Source organism: Ceratotherium simum, chromosome 1 (genome assembly GCF_057802395.1).
Source record: "Ceratotherium simum simum isolate JZ-2026a chromosome 1, ASM5780239v1, whole genome shotgun sequence".
Lineage (NCBI taxonomy): Eukaryota > Metazoa > Chordata > Mammalia > Perissodactyla > Rhinocerotidae > Ceratotherium > Ceratotherium simum.
In genome coordinates, this window is record NC_141900.1 from 20,282,252 (window position 1) to 20,299,178 (window position 16,927).

Below are 16,927 nucleotides of genomic sequence, written 5' to 3' on the forward strand. Positions count from 1 at the left end.
TTAGGACAGGATACCTGAGCATATTTCTAGGCAGAAGAGAAGAAATCTGAGGAGAGATCAAAGGACCAGCAAGGAAAGAATTAAATGAGTGATTTTTGGAGATAGTGGGCTAGTCTTAGAAAGATTAAGGGCATGTCTTTCTTGCAGAGTGGTGGAGGAGGTTTTGCATAGCTATTGTGGCAAGCAGAATAAGGACTGTTCAGATTGTTATTGTTGTATAATGAATTATCCCCAGACTTAGCAGCCTTAAGCCAAACTTTTATTTTGCTTGTGATTTTATGGATCAAGAAATGAGAAAGGGCAAAGTTGGGATGGTTTGCCTTTGCTTCGTGGTATCTGGGGCCTCAGCTAAGACATCTCAAAAGTTTAAGGTGACTTCATGGTTGGGGACTGGAATTGTCAGAAAGCTCGCTCACTCACATGTCTGGCCCCTGGGCTAGAAGGATTGGAAGACTAGGACAGCTGACTGGAGCACTTCATGTGGCTTGGCTTCCTCACAGCATGGTGGCCTTATTAGAGTAGTCAGACTTCTTATCTGATGACTCAGAATTGACTCAGCTTTCCAAAAGTGAATGTTTGCCTTACAAAGTGGAAGCTGCATTGCCTTTTATGACCTAGCCTCAGAGATCACATGGTCACTTCCACTACATTCTGTTGGTTAGAAACACATCAGAAGCCCGTCAGATCCAGAAGGAGGAGATGTAGAGTCCGTTTCCCCTTAGTAGAATTTCAGAGTTCTAGAAGAGCAAGTGGTTTGGGAGATACTTGTTGCAGCCTTCTTTAGAGAATACAATCTGTCAGAAAAATGTCACAAGAAATTAATAAAAGGACTTTGTAGACTCCTGAGTATGTTTAGTTATATTTATTTTTAGGTATAATAATTTGACCACTTTTCCTAAGATATAAATTCATCTGATACTCTTTTCATCTGATGTGTATTATAAGCCTTAATCCTCAAGTCCACTAACTATATCTAAATTGCTATGTTGGGTACCTAACATAGGAGCATGCACAAGTTGGTGCATGAGTTAGGCTTTCTGATGATGATTAAACTGGAAAGCATTAATTACTCTTGGATTGTAAAACTAGGTGGGGCTTTAGAATCAGGCTCAAAAATCAGTTCTGTTTTCCATATATCTATATTAAAGACCTTTTACTTAGTACATTTGTAGTCTTTTGTCTCTAACACCTATGCTCTTTTTCCCATTTTGTTGAATTTCTTTACAGTAGTTGAGAATTTGGATTATTCACCATGTTTTACTCATTTTTTACACGAGATGTAACATATACCTGGGAACACGCCCGTGGTTGTGTGGTGAGTCAGACATCACTGTGTGCCGTGATGCAGCCTCACACCCTCAGGATCAGTGGGAGCCTAAAATAACCACAGGTCTTGACTTCTTGAAAGAACTTAATCTCTCAGTTAGGTTTTGGTGTCTGAGTGTGTATAATTATGGCCTTTGGTTTTAAATATCTAAGAAACTGCTTTCAGAGTTTATTTTAAAAGTTTTTTAGTTACTAAAAGAATATTTTTTTAGTTGTAAAAGAAATCTCAATATTTCTCTTGAGTCTTCTGATTTCTGAACTGTATTTTTACCCAACTAAGACTTTCTCATTCCAAGATCAATTGTTTCCCCAGTTCATAATTCAATATATTGTACTTTTAGTTATCCAGAACATAATTAAGAACCAAGACATGAACCCAAAATCTTTGAGTACATATGAACAATGTCCAAGTTCATGTACTAAGGCTCATGTTTACTATGGAGAGAACCCTCTTTTAGGGTCTCAGTTAATGTCTATTTACTCTTCCTTTGCCCACAAAGCAAGTAAAGAGAAGGCAAAGCACAAGAAAGAAGACATAAAAACTATAGAAATCATTATAAAATCCCAATAAACATTGCAGCGTTAGCCTACTTGATGTAGTGATAAAATTTTTAGGCAAAAAGACCGCATAGCTTATCAGGGGGAAAAATCAGATTGTTATCAAGCTTTTTGTACATCAACATTTTAGGCCAAAAGATAATAGAGTAATATATTTGACATACTCAAGGAAAGAAAGTCTGAGTCAAAGATTTTGTATCCAAACTAACCTTCAGTTATAAAGGTCCCATGTAAACTATTATATACTTGCAAGCTCTGAGGGAATATTTATCTCATGAGCCCTCTGAGAAGTCTGTTTAAAAAAGAAAGAACTTCAGACAACCAAAATAAATGCAGAGGCATAGACGTAAAGACTGGTTTCATTAAAAGACAAAATTACACCTGAAAAATTAAACCTATATCCTTCCTCTGGAGTACTTAGCTTACAGCATACTGTTAAACAGGTGTATTAACTAGACACTCAGATGGACTTGAAAGAATCTGTATTTGGTTTCCATAGACTGTATTTTGTTTTTATTGATGTTTTAATAGTTTATAACTGTGAAATTTTGGGTTGTACATTTTTGTTTGTCCATCACCATATATATGTCTCCCTTCACCCCTTGTGCCCACCCCCCACCGCCATTGCCCCTGGTACCCACAATATAGTTTTCACTGTCCATGTGTTGGTTTGTATTCCACATATGAGTGAGATCATACAGTGTTTGTCTTTCTTCTTCTGGCTTACTTCACTTAACATAATACCCCCCAGGCCCATCCATGTTGTTGCAAATGGGACGATTTTGTCTTTTTATGGCTGAGTAGTATTCCATTGTATATATATACCACATCTTCTTGATCCAGTCGTCAGTCGAGGGACACTTAGGTTGCTTCCACTTCTTGGCTATAGTAAATAATGCTGCAATGAACATAGGGGTGCATAAGCCTCTTTGGATTGTTGATTTCAGGTTCGTTGGATAGATTCCCAGTAGTGGGATAGCTGGATCATAGGGCATCTCTATTTTTAATTCTTTGAGGAATCTCCATACCGTTTTCCATAGAGGCTGCACCAGTTTGCATTCCCACCAGCTGTGTATGAGGGTTCCTGTTTCTCCACATCCTCTCCAACATTTGTTGTTTTTTATCTTGGTGATTATAGCCATTCTAACGGGTGTAAGGTGATATCTTAGTGTCGTTTTGACTTGCATTTCCCTAATGATTAGTGATGTTGAACATCTTTTCATGTGCCTATTGGCCATCTGTATATCTTCTTTAGAGAAGTGTCTGTTCATTTCCTCTGCCCATTTTTTGATCGGGTTGTTTGTTTTTTTGTTGTTCAATTGTGTGAGTTTTTTATATATTATGGAGATCAACCCCTTGTTGGATATATGTTTTGCAAATATTCTCTCCCAGCTTGTGGGTTGTCTGTTCATCTTGATTCTGGGGTCGTTTGTCTTGCAGAAGCTCTTTAATCTGATAAAGTCTCACTTGTTTATTTTTCCTTTAGTTTCCCTAGTCTGGGTAGGCATGTCATCCGAAAAGATTCCTTTATGACCAATGTCAAATAGTGTGTTGCCTGTATTTTTTTCTATGAGTTTTACAGTTTCAGGTCTCACCTTCAGGTCTTTGATCCATTTTGAGTTAATTTTTGTGAATGGCAATAGCAGATGGTCCACTTTCATTCTTTTGCATGTGGCTGTCCAGTTTTCCCAACACCATTTATTGAAGAGACTTTCCTTTCTCCATTGTATGTTCTTAGCTCTTTTGTCGAAAATTAACTGTCCGTATATGTGTGGTTTTATTTCTGGGCTTTCAATTCTGTTCCATTGATCTGTGTGTCTGTTTTTGTACCAGTACCATGCTGTTTTGATTACTATTGCTTTGTAGTATGTTTTGAAGTGGGAGGTTGTGATGCCTCCTGCTTTGTTCTTTTTTCTTAGGATTGCTTTAGCTATTCGGGGTCTTTTGTTGCCCGATATGAATTTTAGTATTCTTTCTTCTATTTCCGTGAAGAGTGTCATTGGGATTCTGATTGGGATTGCATTGAATCTGTAGATTGCTTTAGCTAATACAGACATTTTAACTATGTTTATTCTTCCAATCCATGTGCATGGGATGTCTGTCCATTTCTTTATGTCATCATCGATTTCTTTCAATAATGTCTTGTAGTTTTCATTGTATAGGCATAGACTGTATTTTTTAATTTAAAGGTAAGTTTTATAACAGCTTTTTTAGTGGAGCAATGGTTTAGATTCTCTTATCGACGATACACTGAAGAGACAAATGGCTGTGTCTGGCACTATGTATTTAAGAAGCAGTAGTGTTGGTAATAGATACAAAATGTGTTCATTAACTCTCTTTAGATGTGAATTCTGAGATTTGTGGGGTGTTAGTATGCTCAAAATATTTGCAGTGAAATTGAACACTTAGTTATATGTGTATGTATGAGAAGGAAAGCTTGTGACCCAACTTACCGAGTCAAATCTCTAGACTTGGTGTCTTGAAAATAACCGTTAGCCATTTATGATCTGATGTTAACTTCTGTGCATTTTAAGGACTCCTACTGACCCCCAAGGTGCACTTAAAATACTGTGTTCTAAAGTATTCTCACTGGATTGAGAAATGACTCAGGAGTGTTCTAGAATGTAGAATGTGGAGATCAGGGTTTCAGAGTCTGCCTTGCCCCAGAGTGTGACTTGCATTTCCATTGTGGGCTCTGTCGTCTTTGAGGGTCTCTTCTAGAAAAGTGAAAATATAAACTTCAGTATATTTTAGAAGATATTAGGGTTATTTTATTTTTATTTATTTATTTTTTTTTGAGGAAGATGAGCCCTGAGCTAACATCCAATGGCAGTCTTTCTCTTTTTGCTGAGGAAGATTGGCCCCGGGCTTACATCCATGCCCATCTTCCTCTACTTTATATGGCACGCAGCCACAGCATGACTTGACAGGCAGTGCATTGGTCTGTGCCCGGGATCTGAACCTGCGAAGCCCGGCCTGCCGAAGCAGAGCACGCGAACTTAACTGCACGAACTTAACTGCTATGCCACGGGGCTGGCCCCTAGGGTTATTTTTATACCCTTGTTTATACTGCCTTTTTGCATTTAGTGTTGTTATTAATGTTTCTACTGGAGTGTGTGGGATTTAAATTGTACTTTAAATTACTAATGAAGAAAATAGTGTTTTCTTAGATCTCAACATTTTTATTTGACATCACCTACAAACGTTTTTCACAACTCAGATGTGGCATTCTTCTATTATATAACCATAATGTCATTGTTACACCTAAGAAAATTAGTAATTATATAATGTATAAAATCCATTTCTTATTTAAATTTATCTAATTGTATCAAAAAATGTCTTTTACACCTTTTTCTTTTCCTTTTTAAATCTAGGATCCAATCAGAGTTTTACCCATTACATTGATCATTATATTTCTTTAATCCTTTTAATCTAGGAACCAGCCTCCTCTTCTTTCTGCCAATTCCATGGTATTGAACAGTTGTCTTTTTGTTTAGACAGTCACTTTCTGGATTTGTATGATTCTTCATGTCATATGTTTCCTCTAGCTTTACTTGCTATAAACTTGAATTTATGTCTAGAGACTTGATTAAATTCAAGTTAAACACTTTTGGCCGTAACATTTCTTAGGTAAGGCTGTGTGTTTCATATTACATCACAGATTGTCTCACTATTAGTCACTTAGTTAAAGTGGTGACTGCCAGATGTCTCTGTTGGAAGGTCTGTTTTCTTTTTTTTTTTTTAATTTTTTGTTTATTGCAGTAACATTGGTTTATAACGTAAAAATTTCAGGTGTACATCATTGTACTTCTATTTCTGCATGGACTACATCATGTTCACCACCAAAATACTAATTACAACCCATCACCACACACATGTACCGAATTATCCCTTTCACCCTCCTCCCTCCCCCCTTCCCCTCTGGTAACCACCAATCCAATCTCTGTCCCTATGTGTTTGTTTATTGTTGTTATTATCTACTACTTAATGAAGGAAATCATGCGGTATTTGACCTTCTCCCTCTGACTTATTTCACTTTGCATTATACCCTCAATGTCCATCCATGTTGTCACAAATGGCTGGATTTCATCGTTTCTTATGGCTGAGTAGTATTCCATTGTGTATATATACCACAGCTTCTTTATCCATTCGTCCCAAGGTCTGTTTTCTACTTTGCAGTTAGTAAGTATTCTGTGGGGCTGTTACTGTGGCTCCATACAAAACTATCTGTTCCGTTGTAAGAATTTGACCTGAAAGTTTAATCATCGATGGATGATTCTGGGCCAAGTCAATTATACTGTGAGTTATAAAAAATGGTGATTTTTCTAGTTCTATCATTTTCTTCATTTATTAGCTAACATTCTTCTGTGCAAGACCTCCCCTCCCAAGCCCTCCCCTCCCCGCCATGCATCGACTTGTGGATTTTTATTTATTCAACGTGGTATAATCCATTTCAGTTATTCTTTTTAATACTCAAGTTGTCCCGCATTTAGTCCGTGGGAGCCCTTCACCTTCTCTCTCCTTTTGTTATGAATGACCGCATTTATCTGAGTACTTTCCTGCTTTCTGGTACAACATGGTATCTCAGGCTCACCTTAAACTTTCCCAGCTCAGACCTAGAACCAGCAGTTTTTCTAAGGAGGCTGGTTCCTTTTGTTAGGGAATGCCTTGTGTGTGTGCTTGTGTACATGCACACAAACACATACATATATAGGTGTGTATATGCATTAGGTAGTTTTATCATTACAAAGATGTCATTTCTAGGCCTTTTCACAAGACTGTGCAAGGAAATAGCTATTTTAAATGAGTTCATAGTGATATTTCCAGTCTGTATTTAACTGTATAGGTTTTTTTTTTAACTTCTATACTTTAGCTCTTTTATATTGAAAATCTTGGTTCCATAATAACATTAATATATTTACTTCTTTGCTTTATCTTGCAATATAAATGGGATATTTCAAAATGTTTATAATATTAACAATAGACCTATTTGGCAGAGTTTAAGATTTCTTTGCAGTTCTCGATGTCCTTCACATGTTTCCACAGCTTAATAATCTATTGAGTTATCATTTCATAAAAATAACAAGATTGGTTATATATGTCCTGGATGATTTTTTTTTTAATGAAGAGAGGTGGTGGCTAGTACATAACATAATAGCAAGTCATCAGAAAAATTTCATCAATTTCTCTGCATGTCATGTTTCCATTTCTACTTTATCAGGTCTTTTAAAGAAGTGGTTAATATTAGCTGAGTTGCATGTATAACCAAGAAGGAATTAGTATTTAGAATATAGAAGGAATATCTACAAACGATAATAAGATAAACAGCCCATTAGAAAAATGATCAAAATCATTTAAGAGATATTTTACACAAGAGAAAACATGAGTAGCCACAATAAACATACAAAATGAGGCTCAACCTCATTAGTAATTAATGCAAAATAAAGCTGATATTACAAGCCCTTATCAATTATATGTGTTGCATATATTTTCTAACAGTCGATGGTTTGCCTTTTCCTTCTCTTAACAGTGTCTTTCAAAAAGCAAAGTCTTTAATTTTGATGAAGTCCAATTTATCACTTGATTCTTCAATGGATTATGCTTTTGGTATCCTAAGAAATCTTTGCTTAACACAAGGTTACAAAGGTTTTCTCCTATGCTTTCTTCTAGAAGTTCTGTGGTTTTAGGTTTTACAGTTAGGTCTTTGATCCATTTTGAGTTAATTGCATATGATGCGAGGTATAGAAGTTTTCTTTAATTGTTGTTTTTTTTTTTTGACATAGGGATATCCAGTTGTTTCAGCACCGTTTGTTGAGAAGTCTCTCCTTTCTCCACTGAACTGCCTTTGCACCTTTGCCCAAAATCAGTGCTTTATATTTCCATACGAGCTGTAGAATCAGTTGTCACTGTCTACAGCAAAGCCTTTGGGGTTTTGACTAGGATAACGTTGAGTCTGTAAATCAATTTGGGGATAGCTGACATCTTAACAGCGTTGAGACTTTTAACTCATAACACAGTGCATCTCTCCATTTTATTTAGGTTTTCTTTAATTTCTTTCAGCAGTGTTTTGTAGTTTTCACTGTACAGGTTTTTCCCATGTTTTGACAGATTTATCCCTGGGTATTTCATATTTTCTATGCTATTGTAAATGATATGTTTTGAAGATTTCAATTTCTCATTGTTGATTGCTGGTATAGAAATACAGTTGATTTTTATATATTGAGCTAATGTCCTGCTGCCTCTTGTCACTACTGGTTTTAGTAGCTTCTTTACAGACTCCTTCAACTTTTCCATATAGACAATCATGTTGTCTGTGAATAAAGACAGTTTTACTCTTTCTTTTCCAGTTGCATCAAAGTGGTGAGAGCACTTGTTGGAACTTATCTTGTTCCTGATCAGGTGTTTCACCTTGAAGTCTGATCTTATCTGTAGTTTTTCATAGATGTTCTTCTGTTCCTGCTTTGTTGAGAATTTTAATCAGGAATGCATGTTGGTTATCGTGAAAGGTTTTTTTCTCTGATCATATGGTTTTTCTTTTTTGGTGTGTTAATTATGGTGAATTAAATCCATTGATTTTTTAATGTTAAACCAAATTTTCATTTCTGGAGTAGACCCCACTTGGTCGTTACGTATTATTCTTTTTGTATGTTGTTTAATAGGATTTGGTGAAATTTTGTCTTGAATTTTTGTATCTACATCATAAGGAAAATTGGTCTGTAGCTTTCTTATAATGTCTTTACCAGGCTTTGGAACCAAGTAATGCTGGCTTCATAGAAAGAGACTGGGAGTATTTCCTCCTTTTCAGTTTTCAGGAAGAGTGTGTAGAATTGTTAGTATTTTTCCCATAAATGTTTGGGAGAATTCACCAATTCATTTTTTATGGGAAGGTTTTTAACTGCAGATTTATTTTTTAAAATAAATATAGAGTTATTTAGGTATGTATTCTTGATTGGAACTTGGGTATTTTGTGTCTTTCACGGTGTTTGTCCGTTTCATCTTAAGTTTTCATATTTATAGGTATAAAATTGTAATATTCTTTTATCCTATTAATATCTGTAAAATATGTAGTGATGTCCCCTAACTCATTCCTTGTGTTGGTAATTTGCGTTTTCTTTCTTTTTTTTTTTCCTGGTCAGCCTGGCCAGAAGTTTATTAATTATTTTTATTTTCTCAAAGAACCAGCTTCTGGTTTCACTGATTTTCTCTATTGTTTTTATGCTTTTCATTTCGTTGATTACAGCTCATATCTGTGTTATTTTCTTTCTTCTGCTTACTTTGGGTTACATTTGCTTACCTTTTTCTAGTTTCTTAAGGTGGAAACTGAGGTCATTCATTTGAGATCTTCTTTTCTCATAGGCATTTAGTGCTCTAAATTTTCCTCCAAGTTCTGCTTTAGCAGCATTTCGCAGATTCTGATATGTTATGTTTTCATTTTCATTTAATGTAAAATACTTTATAATTTCTGTTTGATTTCTTCTTTATCCCATGGGTTATTTTGCAGCATGTTGGTTTCTCACCTTGGGGGGGTATTTTCTCTTATTGGTTTCTAATTTAATTCCATTGTGGTCTGAGCACGTGCTTTATGTGACTTGAATCTTTTAATTTCTACTGAGACTTGTTTTATGGCCCTATATATGGTCTTATCCTTAATTGCTTTTTTGTCTATTTGTTCTATTAATTTTTCTGGAAGGGAATATTGAAATCTTCAGTAACCCAAAATGTGTCTGTGTTATCATCCTGTAAGCAAATTTCTTTTTACCACACCTTCCTGTTTTTTTTTAATTGATGTCATAATAGTTTATAACATTGTGAGGTTTTCTTTTTTTTTTTTTTTTTTTTTTTTTGGTAAGGAAGATCAGCCCTGAGCTAACACCCCTGCCAGTCCTCCTCTTTTTGCTGAGGAAGACTGGCCCTGCGCTAACATCTGTGCCCATCTTCCTCCACTTTATATGGGATGCCGCCACAGCATGGCCTGACAAGCGGTGCATCGGTGCACGCCCAGGATCCGAACCCAGGCTACCAGCAGCGGAGCGCGCACACTTAAGTACTATGCTTCGGGGCTGACCCCAATATTTTTTTCTTTTGGTGAGGAAGATCAGCCCTGAGCTAACATCCCTGCCAATCCTCTTTTTTTTTTTTGCTGGGGAAGACTGGCCCTGGGCTAACATCTGTGCCCATCTTCCTCCACTTTATATGGGACGCCGCCACAGCATGGCCTGACAAGTGGTGCATCAGTGCGCGCCCGGGATCCGAACCCCGGGCCACCAGCAGCAGAGCGCACACTTAACCATTACGCCACGGGGCCGGTCCCTATGAGGTTCTAATTGTACATTATTATTTGTCAGTCACCATATAGATGTGCCCCTTCACCCCTTGGGGCCACCCCCCAACCTCCTTCCCCCTGGTATCCACCAAACTGTTCTCTCTGTCCCCGTGTTTGTTTATATTCCACATATGAGTGAAGTGATACAATGTTTGTCTTTCTCTGTCTGTCTTATTTCACTTAACATAATACCTTCCAGGTCCATCCATGTTGTTGCAAATAGGACGATTTTCTGTCTCTTTTTTAATGGCCAAGTAGTATTCCATTGTATATATATACCACATCTTCTTTATCTAATCATCTGTCGTTGAACACTTGGGTTGCTTCCATGTCTTGGCTATAGTGAATAATGCTGCAGTGAACATAGAGGTGCGTAAGCCTCTTTGGATTGTTGATTTCAAGTTCTTAGGATAGATACTCAGAAGTGGGATAGCTGGATCATAAGGTATTTCTATTTTTAATTTTTTGAGGAATCGCCATACTGTTTTCCATAGAGGCTGTACCAGTTTGCGTTCCCGCCAGCAGTGAATGAGGGTTCCCTTTTCTCCACATCCTCTCGAACATTTGTCATTTTTTGTCTTGGTGATTATAGCCATTCTCACAGGTGGAAGGTCATATCTTAGTGTAGTTTTGATTTGCATTTCCCTGATGATGAGTGATGTTGAACATCTTTTCATATGCCTATTGGCCATCTGTATATCTTCCATGGAGAAATGTCTGTTCATTTCCTCTGCCCATTTTTTGATTGGATTGTTTGTTTGTTTGTTGTTCAGTTGTGTGAGTTCTTTATATATTATGGAGATTAACCCCTTCTCGGATATATGATTTGCAGATATCTTCTCCCAGCTGGTGGGTTGTCTTTTCATTTTGATCCTTGTTTCGTTTGCCTTGCAGAAGCTCTTTAGTCGGATGAAGTCCCACTTGTTTTTCTTTTGTTTCTCTAGTTGAGTTGACGTGGAATTTGAAAAGATCCCTCTAAGACCGATGTCAGAGAGTGTTCTGCCTATATTTTCTTCTTGGAGTTTCATAGTTTCAAGTCTCACCTTCAAGTCTTTGATCCATTTTGAGTTGATTTTTGTGAATGGCCTAAGCAGGTGGTCCACTTTCATTCTTTTGCATGTGGCTGTCTAGTTTTCCCAGTACCATTTATTGAAGAGAATTTCCTTTCTCCATTCTATGTTCTTAGCTCCTTTGCCAAAGATTAGCTGCCAAGATTAGCTGTCCATATATGTGTGGTTTTACTTTTGGACTTTCAATTCTGTTCCATTGATCTATGTGTCTGTTTTTGTACCAGTACCATGCTGGGTGGTTTTTTTTTTTTTTTGGTGAGGAGGATTACCCCTGAGCTAACATCTGTTGCCAGTCATCCTCTTTTTGCTCACGAAGATTGGCCCTGGGCTAACATCCGTGCCCATCTTCCTCTACTTTATATGGGCCACTGCCACAGCACGGCTTGACAAGCAGTGCCTCAGTCCACGCCTGGGATCCAAACCTGCGAATCCTGGGCTGCCGAAGTGGAGCGCTCGTACTTAACCACTTGTGCCTCCGGGCTGGCCCTGCATGCTGTTTTGATTATTATAGCTTTGTAGTATATTTGGAAGTCAGGGATTGTGATGCCTCCAGCCTTGTTTTTTTTTCTCAGGATTGCTTTAGCTATTCGAGGTCTTTTGTTGCCCCCTATGAATTTTAGGATTCTTTGTTCTCTTTCCTTGAAGAATGTCATGGGGATTCTGAATTTGATTGCATTGAATCTGTAGATTGCTTTAGGTAGTATGGACATTTTAACTATGTTTATTCTTCCAATCCATGTGCATGGAATATCTTTCCACTCTTTATGTCATCAGCGATTTCTTTCAATAATGTCTTATAGTTTTCATTGTATAGGTCTTTCACCTCCTTGGTTAAATTTATTCCTAGATATTTTATTCTTTTTGTTAAGTTTGTAAATGGAATTATTTTTTTGAGTTCTCTTTCTGTTAGTTTGTTATTAAAGAAATGCAACTGATTTTTGTAAGTTGATTTTGTACCCTGCAACTTTGCTGTAGTTGTTGATTATTTCTAATAGTTTTCCAATGGATTCTTTAGGGTTTTCTGTATATAAAATCATGTCATCTGCAAACAGTGAGAGTTTCACTTCTTCATTGCCTGTTCGGATTCTTTTTTTTTTTTCTTTTGTGAGGAAGATCAGCCCTGAGCTAACATCCATGCCAATCTTCCTCTTTTTGCTGAGGAAGACCGGCCCTGAGCTAATATCTATTGCCAATCCTCCTCCTTTTTTTTCTCCTTTTTCTCCCCAAAGCCCCAGTAGATAGTTGTATGTCATAGTTGCACATCCTTCTAGTTGCTGTATGTGGGACACTGCCTCAGCATGGCCAGACAAGCAGTGCGTCATTGCGCACCCGGGATCTGAACCCGGGCCGCCAGTAGCGGAGCGCGTGCACTTAACCGCTAAGCCACGGAGCCGGCCCCTGTTTGTATTCTTTTTATTCCTTTTTCTTGCCTAATTGCTCTGGCCAGAACCTCTAGTACTATGTTGAATAAGAGTGGCGAGAGTGGGCACCCTTGTCTTGTTCCTGTTCTCAGAGGGATGGCTTTCAGTTTTTCCCCATTGAGTTTGACGTTGGCTGTGGGTTTGTCATATGTGGCCTTTAGTATGTTGAGGTACTTTCCTTCTATACCCATTTTGTTGAGAGTTTTTATCATAAATGGATGTTGGATCTTGTTAAATGCTTTCTCTGCCTCTATTGAGATGATCCTATGGTTTTCATTCCTCATTTTGTTAATGTGGTGTATCATGTTGATTGATTTGCGGATGTTGAACCATCCCTGTGTCCCTGGTATAAATCCCACTTGATCATGGTGTATGATCTTTTTAATGTATTGCTGTATTTGGTTTGCCAATATTTTGTTCAGTATTTTTGCATCTAGGTTCATCAGCGATATTGGCCTGTATTGTTCCTTCTTTGTATTGTCCTTGTCTGGCTTTGGTATCAGAGTGATGTTGACTTCGTAGAATGTGTTAGGAAGTGTTACATCTTCCTCTATTTTTTTGGAATAGTTTGAGAAGGATAAATATTAAATCTTCTTTGAATGTTTGGTAAAATTCTCCAGAGAAGCCATCTGGTCCTGCACACCTTCCTTTGTGTGTTGTGTTGGAGGTGATTCTCAAATCTTTCCTTAGACCTTTGAAAGCCTTCATTGGTTGTGGAGAGAAATCTCACTATCAGAGGGCTGAGAAAAAAATGAATACTTAATACTCTCTTTAGTAGGAAATAGAGACTTTGCTGAAAATCCTTACAGACTATTGTCTATGATAGAGCTTTGGACTTTTGGTTCACTCTTACAAATTGAATCTGTTTTTTGCTTGGCAAGGAAAAGGGAGTTGTCTTTATCGTCAGCCAACAATTCCCCCCAAACAGGTAAGAAGGATTGTTTTAGAATTTTCTTCTTTGGAGCCTTATTAATAGTATAGGTAGAGCTTTATAATATATATAGATATAGATATAGATATAGATATATAGATATAGATATATATGATATATATAGAGAGAGAGCTTTACATAATTTTCTTGGGTGTGCTGGAGGAATGGGAGTCAGAGAAGGAACCGGAGCACTGAACAGTCCACTCTTGTTCTCTTGTGTTTGTAATCCAATCTAATATTTATCTTTTAAGAATAAAAGGAAAACTTCTAAGTGTTAAATACGTTATTTTCATATTAAATAGTACAAATAGTGAAGTACAAATATATTACAAACCCCTAAGTCATGGTGGTCCTCAGGTGCTCTTTCTGGTCCTCTGCCTGATGCCATGAGCAGGGTCCACGAGTAGCGCTGATGTTTTCTGTACTCCTGTACTGCCTGTTGGTAAAGCAGCAGGAGGAGGGGCCTTGGCTAGTCTCTGGCTGTTCTCAGGATTCCTTGTGTGCTAGACAGTGTTGTGGGTCATGGGGGTGTCCATTGCTAATTGCCACTATGGTGCACATTGTTTGCTGATCTCAGGGAACTGGAGAATTTTCTGACAGAGTTACTGGAGTGTCCATTTTAGTGTCCACCCTAATTCCCAGAGTGTTGGTTAAGTTGGTGTGGTCTGTGTCGGGGAAACATGCTACAGCCTTTTGGCAGCATCACTGTTAGTTACCATTTTGTGAGAAGAGATTGAAAAATGGTCAGAAAAGTATCATTTTCTGTAGAAATATGGGAGTTAGGATATGAGAATATATAAAATATAGATTTGAAATTGTGTACGTCAACTTTACAGAATAAAAGTTGGATAAGTGTTTAGTACTTTCACTTGTTTTTATATTTGTATTTAAAAATTACTTTTATGCCCCTTTTGTTTAGTCGGCCTATTTTTAGGCACAATATTCTTAGCCAGCCTGTGGGCTCCTGAGATAACTGGACTAAACTAGTAATTCCTTGTTCAACTTGCAAAGTCCCATTGAGAAAAGGAACGGCTGCGCTTATGCTGTGATTGCATTGGAAATAGTCCTCTCCTGTGTTTGCTCTCATGTGCACACTCTGGCTGTTTGAGAATTCAAATCTGAAACATATAATGGGGAAACAAGTTTCTTCTCTTTATGCATAATTAAATTATTTTTAAATTTAGAGGCTTAATGTTAGCAATAATATGCAATTAAGTAGTAAATAGCTTTTAATTAAGCTATCAAGTGTTCCCTGTGTGCCGAGCCCAGGAAACAGTCCTCTCCGGCTGTTGAAAACGGACCGCTTTCCTCAAGGTGGACAGAGCACGGACTTGGGAGTCAGACCCAGTTTCCAGTCCTGTAGCTACTACCCACCGTCTCTGAGACTTATGCGGACTTCAGCAGCATAGAAATGATACCATCTGTCTGCGGAGTGGTTGTGAGAAATGACATAGGCATCAGTGTTTCCTGGATACTTTGTGTTGTGAAATGTGACTAGATCCTTGAAGAGGTGCTTTCGTGAGCGAATATGTCTGGAGTGTGCAGCCTGCTCTCTTCTTCTCTTGGAGGTTCCTGCTGTGGATGAAGACATTGGGCTCTGAGAACCCCGTTGGTCAAGAAATCTGCTTTGCTTTGTTGAACTTGGCATTTCCCAAATAGAACTTCTCCTCCCTTCTTCCGCCACCCCCCCTTCCCCACACCGTGGAATACCTGCAACCTGTTTTAGTTTCCTTTCATTTTATGGAACTTGATTTTGAAAATAAAGTGCCTAGCACAGGACCCCTAATTCGTACTTGAAAAATGATAGTTTTGTTTTCCTCCTTTTTAGTGTTAATTTTAATGGTTTAAAACTGATGGAGGGGCCGGCCCCGTGGCTTAGCGGTTAAGTACGCACGCTCCGCCACTGGCGGCCTGGGTTCGGATCCTGGGCGCACACCGCCGCACCGCTTCTCCGGCCATGCTGGGGCCGCGTCCCACATACAGCAACTAGAAGGCTGTGCAGCTATGACATACAACTATCTACTGGGGCTTTGTGGGAAAAAAATAAATAAATAAAATTTAAAAAAATAAATAAAAATAAAACTGATGGAAACTCAGAGCCCACTTTAATTTTAATTCAACCTTCTAAGGAAGTAATAAGCCATTTTTTTCTTCCAATTTTATTGAGATATAATTGACATACAACACTGTAAGTTTAAGGTGTACAGCATAATGACTTGACACACGTGTATATTGCAAAATGATTGCCACAATAAGTTTAATTAACACCCATCCATCCATTTAATAATTTGCTATATTTTATCCCTAATTTACTATCTTTTAGTTCATATCTTTTACCCAAAATATTGTCATAGACTTTGATATTAAAATCCGGGAAAAGCAAGTATAGTGGTATGAGAGTAAGAATCTTAGAAACTGAGTATCTGGTTAAATTTCTGCTTCAGTAATTCAACACAATTTAAATATTCATAAACATTCATAATATTTCTTGAAGTATTGCTCTAGGCCTCTGAGAGTTACACAGATGTATTAAAGGATGTGTTTTAGATACTTCCTGCACCTGCCTTGAACCACTCAACACTACGCATGAAGCATCCATGTCTTTCTTGAGTGATTTCTAAGAATTCTGCAGATTTAAAAAATGAGAAATAACATCTTTGCAATAAAAAAGCAATAGATGTTAAAAAAATAAAAAGTAGAAGAGTATTGTTTGTTTTAGAAAAAAATTGAAAAACATAGATAAAAAGAATAAAATATAGATAAAAAGAGTTACTTTATAACCAGAGATGTTTGTTGCTGACATCTTATCCTCCTAGACTTTTTCTTGTGTGTTTCACAAAAATGGTGTCATATTATACATGCTAGTTCGGAGCCTGCTTATTTTACTCACAGAAGCAAAGTGAAGGTCCTTTTTTATGCCAGGAAGCCCCCTCACCTCCCCCAAGAGTCTACCTTAACAGGGTGCCCTCTCTCCCTCCCCACCCTGTTTCCCGGCAGGAGTTTGAGGTCAGGAGTTGGAGGTCGGAGGAAGAGTAGTGGGAGGAGCGAGCTCTGGTGGAGGGAAGATTGTCATACATTATACCTGTCCTTGTTGGTTATGCTTAAACTACTGGTGTATGTGGAATTATGCCGAGTACACATCTTTTATTTTGGTGAGTTATGTTGTAGTGACCCAAAAAGACTGTGTTTAACTTATTGCTTAGAAGGAAAAAAGGTGGTTTGGAAATGTCAGGAGCTGGTGTATGTGTACTGTGTACACCTAGACTTAAATGTAAAACCTGAAGTCATTGTTATGGAG

The 16,927-nt window shown here is 37.7% G+C and overlaps 1 protein-coding gene across 10 annotated transcripts in view; it reads left to right on the forward strand.

Moving 5' to 3' along the window:
- SRPK2 (SRSF protein kinase 2) overlaps nt 1-16,927 on the forward strand; it is a 231,943-nt gene that overhangs the window by 169,660 nt on the left and 45,356 nt on the right. The gene's annotated exons all lie outside the window — the stretch shown is intronic.